This window comes from Polypterus senegalus, chromosome 5, assembly GCF_016835505.1.
Source record: "Polypterus senegalus isolate Bchr_013 chromosome 5, ASM1683550v1, whole genome shotgun sequence".
NCBI lineage: Eukaryota > Metazoa > Chordata > Cladistia > Polypteriformes > Polypteridae > Polypterus > Polypterus senegalus.
In genome coordinates, this window is record NC_053158.1 from 199,291,062 (window position 1) to 199,303,451 (window position 12,390).

Below are 12,390 nucleotides of genomic sequence, written 5' to 3' on the forward strand. Positions count from 1 at the left end.
TTTCCCCTCGTCAGTGTTAGAGGAGGAGGAGGGCGAGGAAGGAAAGCAAAATGATTGTGCATAATCGATGGAGGCACATCCTGTATACTGACTTTTATAAAAAGAAAAGGAGAAAGTAGGCTGAAGTGACACCTTTTATTGGCTAAATAAATCAATTTACAAATGCAAGCTTTCGAGGCAAAGGTGTAACAAAGAAACTGAAAAATACTCTTCTTATACTGGGACAGCAAAGTGATTTTTTTATTTCATCTTAACAACCTTTTAGTTCAAATGTTAGTAAAATGGGGTGGCACGGTGGCGCAGTGGCAGCGCTGCTGCCTCGCAGTTAGGAGACACGGGGTTGCTTCACAGGTCCTCACGTTCTCCCGTGTCTGCGTGGGTTTCCTCCCACAGTCCAAAGACATGCCGGTTAGGTGGATTGGCGATCCTAAATTGGCCCTGGTGTGTGTGCCTGGGGTTTGTTTCCTGCCTTGTGCCCTGTGTTGGCTGGGATTGGCTCCAGCAGACCCCCGTGACCCTGTAGTTAGGATATAGCGGCTTGGATAATGGATGGATGGATGTTAGTAAAATGAATACACCTGAGATGAATTAACCCTTGTTCTCTTCTTTCAGGGTTAATTGAGTATTTATATGAGTATTTTTCAGTTTCTTTGTTACACCTTTGCCTCGAAAGCTTGCATTTGTAATCGATTTAGTTAGCCAATAAAAGGTGTCATTTTACCCTACTTTCTCCTGTATCAATCTATGGCTAACATGGTACAACACTACTCTACTGCTATAAAAAGAAAAGGTCATTTGGAATTTGGGACAGTTGGTGTAGCTGTGGGTTGGAGCACAGATGTCAAACTCCAGTCCTGGAGGGCCGCAGTAGCTGCAGGTTTTCGTTCTAAAATTCTTCACCATCAGTGAGGCGTTTTTGCTGCTAATTAACTTCTTTTGCCTCAGTTTTAATTAACTTGACTCAGGCCCTTTAGTTGTCTCTATTTCCTTAATTAGCAGCCAAACAATAATGAGACACAAAACAAGCTGCCACCTGACCAGCTCACCTGTACTCATCACACAATATCAGACAATAAAGAAAGGTGAAATTCTCAGTAAGGCTGATCTCTCAGGTCACCCAAACATTTTGACAGTGTTCTTAGAAAAAACAGAAAAACGAACAGATTTAGATATGTCTGCTGTAGCCGAATGAGAGCAGCAATAAGCTGTGGAATTAAATAATGGGTTTAATTAACTGCAAGAATCAGCTTCTCATTAAGAGATTGGTTGGAGTGAAATTGGTTGGACTGCGGTGGGTTGGTGCCCTGCCCGGGATTGGTTCCTGCCTTGCGCCCTGTGTTGGCTGGGATTGGCTCTAGCAGACCCCTGTGACCCTGTGTTTGGATTCAATGGATTGGAAAATGGATGGATGGAAATTGGTTGGAGTTTGAAAACCTAGTTCAGCCGGTCATCTTTTGGCTCGTTTCACATCTCATTTCTGTTTGGCTGGCATTTAATGAAGAAAAGAATCAATTCAGAGGACTGAATCCTTAAAAACAGAGCTATTAACATGAAGGGAAAAGAAGATAATTTGCAGTGAAAACTGGTCACTGATTCGGAAAAAGGGTCAGAATGAAAACCTGCAGCTACTGCGGCCCTCCAGGACTGGAATTCGACACCCTCTGGTGGTCACCGTTGAAAATATCAAATGTAAAATGGCATTTCGGCACAGCAGCGTTTACTGCTCCCTCACAGTCCAAGTGACTGGAGTTCAGCTCCTGACTTTGTCACTGTGTGTGTGTGTGCGCTCGCGCGTCTGTCCCGTGACGGACTGCAGAAAAATCCAGAACTTTTTTTTCTCCTTGCGTCTTGTGCCACCGTGGGAGATGTCATCTCCCTGTCATGAATCGAGTACTCGCTCACTGACAGCGTTACAAATGAATCCGCTCGGCTACGACCTGCACGTCAGTGGGATCGCGACCAACTTGGAGCTCCCCACTTGTGTGGATGTCTGCTCTCCATGATACTAACCCATCTAACTTAACCGCTTTTAGCACATCGCCACCTACCTTAAGTCGCGCTCTTGAGGGCGGGGCGGGGCGGGGCCTAACGGGCTCCCAGGGTTCCTGACAGCCGCGGGCGCCTCCGTGGAGAGACACGCGCATCGTCAGTGCTCGTTACGCGCTCCTCGGGAAATCACCAAAGTGTCGGGCGTTAGACGGCTCACTGATCACAATCTGCTTAAAGAAGTGGTCTCGGCGTGGAAACGCCTGGGTAAAGCGGCCTGATCACAATAAAGGCACTATATAGCCTACGGGGACAACTAACTGAAGTGAGGCCGGGATAATAACTGTAATAATAAGGATGTCACATTCAGCAAAGATAAACCAAACTACTGAGGTGACAGCAATTCAACTCAATAAAGACACCATGTACATCAGAAACTCGCTGAGCCACCGATGAAATATCAATTAATAAACAGGCGCTATATAGCGGAACAACTAACTGAATTGGGCGGCACGGTGGCGCAGTGGTTAGCACTGGGTTTCCTCTTCCTACACTCCAAAGACATGGTTTGGTGCATTGGCGATTTGGTGTGTGGGTGTGTGAGTATGTGCCCTGCGGTGGGCTGGCGCCCTGCCCAGGGTTTGTTTCCTACCTTGCGCCCTGTGTTGGCTGGGATTGCCTCCAGCAGACCCCCGTGACCCTGTAGTTAGGATATAGCGGGTTGGATGATGGATGGACTAACTGAATTGTTACTGTGATAGTAATTTAAACAAAGGCACCACATTCGACAAATTCACCTGAACCATTGAAGTAACATCAACTACAATCAAGACATTGTGGATGAGATTGTGGCAATAATAATAATAATGATAATTAATAATTAACATCTGTGGTGGGTTGGCACCCTGCCCGGGATTGGATTCCTGCGTTGTGCCCTGTGTTGGCTGGGATTGGCTCCAGCAGACCTCCGTGACCCTGTGTTCGGATTCAGCGGGTTAGAAAATAGATGGATGGATGGATAATTAACATATTGCCCCCAATAAAGACCAAATAAACCTCTGACTATTGTACAGCGCTTCTATATACAAACAATAAACAGAATTGTTGCTGTGGTAGTAATTAATGGCAACAAAGGCACTATATATTGTAAAACAAAGTTTGCTTGAACAATTGAGGTGATATCAGTTACGGTAAAGTTTTATACAGCAAACATCCATCCATCCATTATCCAACCCGCTATATCCAAACTGCAGGGTCACAGGGGTCTGCTGGAGCCAATCCCAGCCAGCACAGGGCGCAAGGCAGGAAACAAACCCCACAGGGCTATAAAGCAAACACTGAATGAGTTATTGTTTGACAACAATTCATCAGAATAAAGGCACTATATAGACAAAGACTGACTGATCCATTGACATTATATTAATTAAATGCAATATTGATGCCATATACAAAAAAGTCTGAACATTTGGTGTGATAGTCAGCTGTTCCTGTTAGGTGTCACCACAGCATATCATCTTCCTGTCCTTGTCATCTTGATCTGTCACACCCATCACCTGCATGTCCTCTCTCACCACATCCATAAACCTTCCCTTAGGCCTTCCTCCTTTCCTCTTGCCTGGAATAAATCTCAATAAAGGACTAGACTAAGCCATTGATACAATATGAAAAACAATAAAGAAAAGAGAAACGGCTCCCGGAACCACCGATGTAACAATAAAGGCACTACAGTACCTGTATATACAACAAACACTGACTGAACTGCAGACGCAATATCAAAAACATAAAACTTTATGCAACAAAGTCTGAACAACATGTTAGGATAGCAATTAATGAAAATAAAGGCAATATAAAGTCTCACTAAATCATTGACGTGATATCAATTAAACTCATTCTAAATGCTGTATAATAAAAAGACTGAATGTTTGCTGTGATAAGAAAAAAATCTCAATAAAGGGCACTAACTGTAAGAAAAACTGACATATCAAGGTACCACAATGCAGACACTGTGCACTGTACACCACAAAGACTTATGCCCTGATACCAATTAATCACAATAAGATCAGTCACCATCTTCAACAATGACTAACGGAACTGCTGCTGTGATGGCTGTGATCTTAATAAAGATGCTGCATTCAGCAAAGACTGATTGAACAACTGATGTGATGTTAATTAAAATAAAGGCACTATACACAACAAAGAATGACTGAGTTATTGATGCCACATCATAAACAACAAAGGGACTAAGTGAACCTTTGTTATTATTTCAACTAAACTCACTAAAGATGATGCAGATAACAAGGACTGAATATTTGCTGTGTTAGCAATGAATCTCAACAAAGGCCCAAAGAGAAATGAGCTGAGCCATTGAGATGACACAATAAAAGGCACTAAATACAACAAAGGCTGACTAAACTATTGTGCAATATCAAGCACAATAAAACTTTATACAAAAAAAAAATTACTATGATAGCAATAAATCAAAATAAAGGCACTATATTCAGCCAAGACTGACTGAATAATTGGTGTGATATCAATTAAACTCAATCTAAATGCTGTATAATAGAAAAACTAAATATTTGCTATGATAGTAAAAATCTCACCAAATGCACTATACTGTATATAACAAAAACTAACCAAACTATTAAAATGATATCAAAAACAATAAAAGCACTATATACAGTACAACAAAGGCTGGCTAAATTACTGATGAAATATCAATCACAAAAAAATAATTCACACAACAAAGACTGAAACAATTACCATGATAGCAATTAATCAAAATAAAGGCACTGCATTCAACAACGACTGACTGAAATACTGACAGGATAGAAATTAAACTAAATCTAAATGCTGTATAATAAAAAGACTTAATATTTGCTATGATAGTAAAAATCTGAACAAAGGCTCTCTCTCTCTCTGTATATATATATATATATATATATATATATATATATATATATATATATAGTCACAGACGTGCACTTGGGAGGCAGTCTGAGGACTTAACCAAGGGCAAGACGTGAAGTCAGGGGTTGATAAAGTGCACTAATATCTCTTCTCCCTTTTCTACGGATTGCCAGAACAGAAGCCCACCTAAACTGTGTCAAGTTCCTGCATCCCCTTCCTAGCCACGCCTTCCTACTGACCTCACTTCATGCCAGCCCTTTTATGGACCCTCCTCTTCCTTTCCTCCACCTATAAAAGCCAACCTCCTCACCTTACCAGTCAGTCGTGTCTTTAATGGCAACCAAGAAACTGCTCTGGTGTTAAATTGACTTGTGTTTGTGTTACAATATATGGGGTGGATCCCCAAATCTTTCCTTGTTTGTTTTCTTGGCTTAGTCTCTCTCTCTCTCTCTCTCTCTCTCTCTCTCTCTCTCTCTCTCTCTCTCTCTCTCTCTCTCTATATATATATATATATATATATATATATATATATATCTACATACAGTACAGGCCAAAAGTTTGGACGCAGCTCCTCATTCAATGTGTGTTCTTTATTTTCATGACCATTTACATTGGTAGATTCTCACTGAAGGCATCAAAACTATGAATGAACACATGTGGAGTTATGTACTTAACAAAAAAGGGGAAATAACTGAAAACATGTTTTATATTCTAGTTTCTTCAAAATAGCCCCCCTTTGCTCTGATTACTGCTTTGCACACTCTTGGCATTCTCTCGATGAGCTTCAACAGGTAGTCACCTGAAATGGTTTTCACTTCACTGGTGTGCCTTATAAGGGTTATTTAGTGGAATTTCTTGCTTTATCAATGGGGTTGGGACCAGCAGTTGTGTTGTGCAGAAGTCAGGTTAGTTGGACGATCATTTATTTTTCAACAGGACAATGACCGCAAACACACCTCCAGGCTGTCTGTGTAAGGGCTATTTGACCAAGAAGGAGAGTGATGGAGTGCTGGAAATGATCATGAAAATAAAGAAAACACATTGAATGAGGAGGTGTGGCCAAACTTTTGGCCTGTACTGTATATATTATATATATATATATATATATATATATATATATATATATATATATATATATATATATATATATATATATATGTTATGGGTAGAGCCGGAAAATTGGATTCACCTAGCATTTCCCATGCAGGTAGAGCTTGCATTATCTAAAAGACCTCGGTAAAGCTGGAATAAAATATGACTTTCCGACTATAGCTGAGGAATCTTAGGTTTAAAGATGATTTTTGAATAACTTAACCTGTTGGTAGGTCTCTCTTTATCTAGATAAAGCCCAATTTCACCTAGGTAATCTTAAGTTTACAATTGGGTAATGTGAGTTTTACCAAGGTAATGCTAGGTTTATCCAATTTCTGGTTTTACCCATAACATACATTATTTATATCAGGTGCTGACATCCGAGGTTCGATCTCTGTACGGGAAGAAAAAGTGTGCACGCCTGCTGAGCCCCAATAAGGGCGGAATCCGTGTTGTATACTCTTTTTATTATTTAGCAGATAATGCATCACTGTATCATATATATATATATATATAAATCAAAAGCTGACATATCATCTTATCATAATAAACACACTATATGCCATACAAATGATCAATGTGTTATTGCTGTGATAGCACTTAATCACATTAAAGATACTATGTTTAACAAAAAGTGATGGAACCACTCATGCCATATCAATTAATCAGAAAGACACTAATAAAGATGAACTGAACTGTAGCTGTGATATCAATAATCATAATAATGATGCTGTATTCAACAAAGACTGACTGAACAATTGCTCCGAGTCAATGCTGTGATATTAATTACAATAAAGGCACTATATAAAACAAAGACTTACGGAATTATTGTTACAATCTAAATATATAATTCACTAAGGCAAGACAACCATGGAAAGCGGCGTGGATTCACTAAGCCACCAACAAGTGAGACACCTATGGCGCACGCAGGAAGGAGCCACGCCCACCAACTCCAAGACCATTGGATACGACAACTCACAGAGCCACGCCCACCAACTCGGACATGATGACATAGAAAAACCGGCGTCATTTATATTCGTCTGTCGTAGAGGTCACATGCTGCTCCGACCCACGTTGACTGTTAATAGAGGCATGTTTCTCGCGGAGGTGAAGCGCCATATGCAGCGTGTAAAACTGTTTGTGAGGGGTATCCCATGGGATCCTTAAAACAATCCTTTACAACTGAGCTTAAAACACAATGAAGTGAGCAGTCTTTAAAAAACGAGTTTTCGGTTACGACGCACGACCGCGTGCACTATAGTAAACTGTTTTACACGCTACATACAGCAATTCACATCCGCGACAAACATGCGTCTTCTTAGATACTCCTGCACTTTGTTCACACCCCCTTCCCACCTCGCTACCACCGTGGTCGGGTGTCTTGGTGGATTATATATAGAAAGGCAGCCAAAACCACACAGAGCAATGAAAAGTCTACGTGAGTCACAGGGGCATCTGGACTGTACAAAGACGACAACGACTCGAGTGACGAGTTGGAGGTGGGCACATGAGCAGGCAGTGCATACTGAACGAGAAATCAGCAGACTAGCATGACGGAGGGAGCGGAGTGGATGTCCTTCTCCTCTCCTCCCGTTCCACCCTCCATGCCACACAGATGATTGTGTGTTGGTTCGTTCCGTGCATTGGTTAAAACCCAATGAAGGAAGCAGTCTTTAAAAACCAATAAGCCCTGTGCCTCTGTTTCATTACCGTCTCACCTGCTTCACCAATGCAGGCCCTGCAACAGCGATCCGGGCGTCATTCCCATGACCGCGGGCAGCCAACCGGTAACCAAAGTCTTTGGGTTCAGGGGGGAGTATGGTTACAAAGCTGAAACTTAAAGGAATTGACGGAAAGGGCACCACCAGGTGTGGAGCCTTTCGCTTCATTTGACTCAACACAGGAAACCTCACCCGGCCCAGACACGGACAGGATTGACAGATTGATAGCTCTTTCTCGATTCTGTGGGTGGTGGTGCATGGCAGTTCTTAGTTGGTGGAGCGATTTGGCTGGTTAATTCCGAAAACGAACGAGACTCCCGCCTGCTAAATAGTTACACGACATAACAGCGGTCGGCGTCCAAATTCTTAGAGGGACAAGTGGCTTTCAGCCACGTGAGATTGAGCATTAACAGGTCTGTGATGCACTTGTATGTCCGGTACTGCACGCGCGCTACACTGAATGGATCAACGTGTGTCTACCCGGCGTGGGTAAGCCGTTGAACCCCATTCGTGATGGAGACCGTGGCTTCCAATTGTTCCCCACAAACGAGAAATTCCCAGTACGTGCGGGTCATACGCTCGCACTGATTACGTCCCTGCCCTTTGTAAAGCCCCCCATGGTCGGGTGACTTGGTGGATTATATATAAAAAAGCAGCCGGAACCGCAAAGAACAATGAAAAGTCAACGTGGAAACCGACTGAGGCGGTGTTTGGAAAATTAACAGTCAACGTGACTCACAGGTGCGTGTGGACTGTACACAGACGAAAGCGACTCAGGTAGGGAGTTGGGGGCGGGCACATAAGCGGGCAGTGCGTACTGAACGAGCGCCGTTCAACCCCGTCCTTCGCTTTGGAAGGAGAAAGCGCGATGGCGCTCCTCCGGTTTTCAGTCACGGACAATTGTATGTTGGTTCGTAGCGTGCATTGATGCAATGTTACTTTTCTTGGTGGTTTATTACATTACGGATTTTTCAAATGTTTATTTTTTCCTCTGTGCTTAAAAATCATTTAAAAAGCGGCCTGATATGCGGGTTGGCTAGTAGTAATTAATCACAATGGCACTGAATTCAGCAAAGACAAACTGAGCCATTAATGGAATGCCAGTTGATTAAAATGCTACTGGTTTGTAGCTGTGACAGTAATTGCTCACGACAAAGGCACTATATTTACAAAGCCTTACTGAACCACTGACATCATTTACACTCAGTTTAGATGCTATATACAAAAAAGGCTGAATCGTTGTGGTGATAATAATAAACCACAATAAAAGCACTATAAATGATATACTCGACAAAGATCGATTGAGCCATTTGCTTTGCTGCATCTTCAAAAATGCTCTTGTTAGGTCCATTTACGGCCCTCGTGTTTGAGTTTGCGAGGGGTCCTGTGACGGACTGGTTCTTGCTTTGCGTGCGTCTGGGAAGGATTCCACGATGACGTGACTCTGAAGTGGATTTTGAAAATTTTATTAATTGAAAGTCAGGGGTCGTATAGGGAATGACCGATCCATCTATAGCGCCTTTCCTACCAAGCGCCAAAGTGACGTGCAGCATTCTTAGCACCAGGGGCGGAATGGCCATTATAGGGCATTTGGGCAATGCCCGGTGGGCCGCGGACTCTGGTCTGGTCATGGGCCGGCCGTTACTGTTTGACATTAAAATTATTTTTCTAAACTACTAAACATTATCTGTCCGGTACTGCGATTTATATAGTCCTATATAATATACCGTATTACATCATCAAGTTGTTTCAGTTCTCAGTACATAACGTTGCAGCGAAAAATTTGGTCAAAACTGCCTTTTGCCGATTTTTGTTTCGATACCACTACATTTCGGTTAGCACATACGTTATTACAATTTATTTTATCTCATATTTAATTTCTTCGGTACTAAAAATTACTTTAGATTATGTATTATGCATTTTATTGCTTTTTGCTGTTACAAGGTGAACCTCTTAACTGATGCTTACAAGAGCATTGGGTTTGCCTACAAGCTCCTGCTAACGTTGCCTGTGTCGCAAGTGCCGCGTGAAAGATCATTCTCTGCGTTGAAGAGAATCAAAAGCCGCCTGAGAAGCACGATGACGCAAACAAATCTTGAGGCGTTCATGTTGATGTCGGTGGAGAAAACTGTCCTAGCCAAACTTGACACTAACAGTATTGATGATGTGGCTGCGAAAAGCAGCGAACTGCGTAAGCCTACTCGGGTACTGGCACTTGGACATGACATTGACATTTACTCTACAAACATGCAAGCCGTGTTACTAAATTTCTCATTAAATGTTATTTCTAAGCATGCCGTCAAATTTTAAGTTGCGTCTAAACAACAGTGTACAGATTAAGTTTGGCAACAGTTTCGATTTCGATTGAGTTCATATCATAGGCTCATAGCACAAATTTTAAGAAAATTACAATGAATAACGGGCCGAGTGGGTCACCTCGTCATCCCACTCGTTGAAGGATTCTCGGGCCGGTTTTCAGATCCAATCCGCTCCTGCCTAACCCACTCTAGGCTTGTTGGAAGATATAAAAACAATTCGTATCACTGATCAGGACGCCGGTTCACTTCCCCCAGAGAAAGTTAAAGACGCGTGAGGTTTTTCCGACGCCGCGCTTTAGCGATTTGCTGAATTCTGCCATCACGTCATGAATGTGGAAACACAAAGGCGGCCCACGTGTTTTTTTTTCTTTCTCAGTAAGGTAGAACATTTGAAAAATGAACCAGATGTTCAGGGATGTTGCATTTTTTAAGCATTACTTTTCATATTGAGTTTATTTTCCGTGCGCACAGACGGAGAAGTTTAAGCGCTATCGCCGCGAAGGCAGGAATGAATATATTAGCATAAATTACCAACGGAAAGCAATCGCGGCGGCCCAGGTGGAAGGCAGCTGGAACCGAGTCAGGGGGTTTGCTTTTTCCAGATAAACTACTTAAAGGGAAAGGAATGGCTCTAGGACGGGGCCTCTTTTCTGATATATTTTTGTAAACTGAGGTATAATATGCGGATCATTTCTCCCGTTTTCAATCATTTATTAATAAAAAAATGTATCGCTTTATCCCCAGTGACAGGGACGCAACAAGCTGTCTTGAAGTGGGCGCGCAAGATTTGCTTTATGGCCCCGTAGCGATGCACTTACGGACCACCCTCCTCCAATCCTGAACTCTATACCTTTGTCTGCGGCAGAGCGCTATAGACCCCCAGGCGATGCCTCATCAACCCCCTGACACACCCATCCATTGATGTAGTTTGGATTTCTGGGCTTATAGCTGCCAACGTCCAGCTGCTCTAAACTGGGTTGGTGCCGAGTGCTATGCGCTGGCATCTCATTTAGGTTTGGTTGTACCTGATGCTGCCAGGGCAGGCTTCTTGCAACCCTGTACTGAATTAAGTCGTGTCATGTTATTGTCTAACCTGCTTCATCCAGAACTGTGTCATGGGTTTGGGATGGGCTGGTGAGCGGCTGTTTATGCTGGAGGGTATCCCAGCTAGAATTGTGGGCAAGACGAGAACAAACCCTGGACAGGTTGCCAGTCCATCACACACACAAGCCAATTTAGCATTTGGAAAGTGGGAGGAAACCCCCCACAGACCTGGGGAGAACCCTCGAACCCAGCTGTGTTTTATGGGCTGGAGATGGTGGCACTGACCAGAAACAGGAGACAGAGCAGGAGGTGGCAGAGTTAAAGATGTTAAGATTAGCATTTGGTGTGGGCAGGATGGGCAGGATTAGAAATGAGGACATTGGAGGGTCCGGTCAGGTGGGACGGATGGGAGACAAAGTCAGAGAGATGAGATTGCGTTGGTTTGGACAGAGGAGAGATGAGGGGTATACTGGGAGAATGGATAGAGCTGCCAGCTAAGAGGAGAAGAGGAAGGCCTGAGAGAAAGTTTATGGATGTGCTGAGAGAGGACATGCAGGTGATGAGTGTGACAGAACAAGATGACAAGGACAGAAAGATATGATGCACTGTGGTGACCCCTAGCAGGAGCAGCCAAAAGAAGAGAAGTTTTTTAGGACCACTGTAATGAGACCCTGTTCACATTGAATTGCCTTAGTGTGTCAGCAGAACCTCATTGTATGGAAGAGCATTTTGTGAAGAATGAATGTTTTATTTTCTCAAGGACCATATTGTGAGTCTAGTCTTCAATTTCTGATGTGTTTTTCATTTCCTCCCTAGTGGGCTTTACAAGAAGTGTTTCTGTAACTTTTTGGGAATTACATTCTTAGGAACTCCTAGTATCACAACACCGAGAAATGTGTAGAAGTGATTAAAAAGGCAAATGAAATGTTAAGCTATACTGTAAAAACTGTTACAGTGGGCATCGAAAAGAATCCCCCCCTTTGAAATATTCCCATTTACAGTATTTTGTTTTACAGCCTTAAATGTAAACACACAAACTAATATTTTTGCCAGCTTTACTTACGCAATGCAATCTCTAACATCCAAGTGAAAGACATCACAGCTACAGTTCAGAAGAATTTAAAAATCAAAAACAAGAAATCCTGAGATTAATAAAGGACCCCCCTAAACTCAGTCAGGTGTCAGTGCCCACCATTCCCATTGCGGTTACTGTCTTCCTCCCACTGGTGATCAGTTGTGATGAGTGTGATTAGAACATTAGACACTCTAGACGAGATCAGGCCATTCAGCCCAACAAAGCTCGCCAGTCCTATCCACTTGTT

The 12,390-nt window shown here is 42.7% G+C and overlaps 1 protein-coding gene across 8 annotated transcripts in view; it reads right to left on the reverse strand.

Annotated features, from left to right (window-relative positions):
* si:ch211-285f17.1 (sickle tail protein homolog) overlaps positions 1–12,390 on the reverse strand; it is a 464,466-nt gene that overhangs the window by 431,831 nt on the left and 20,245 nt on the right. The gene's annotated exons all lie outside the window — the stretch shown is intronic.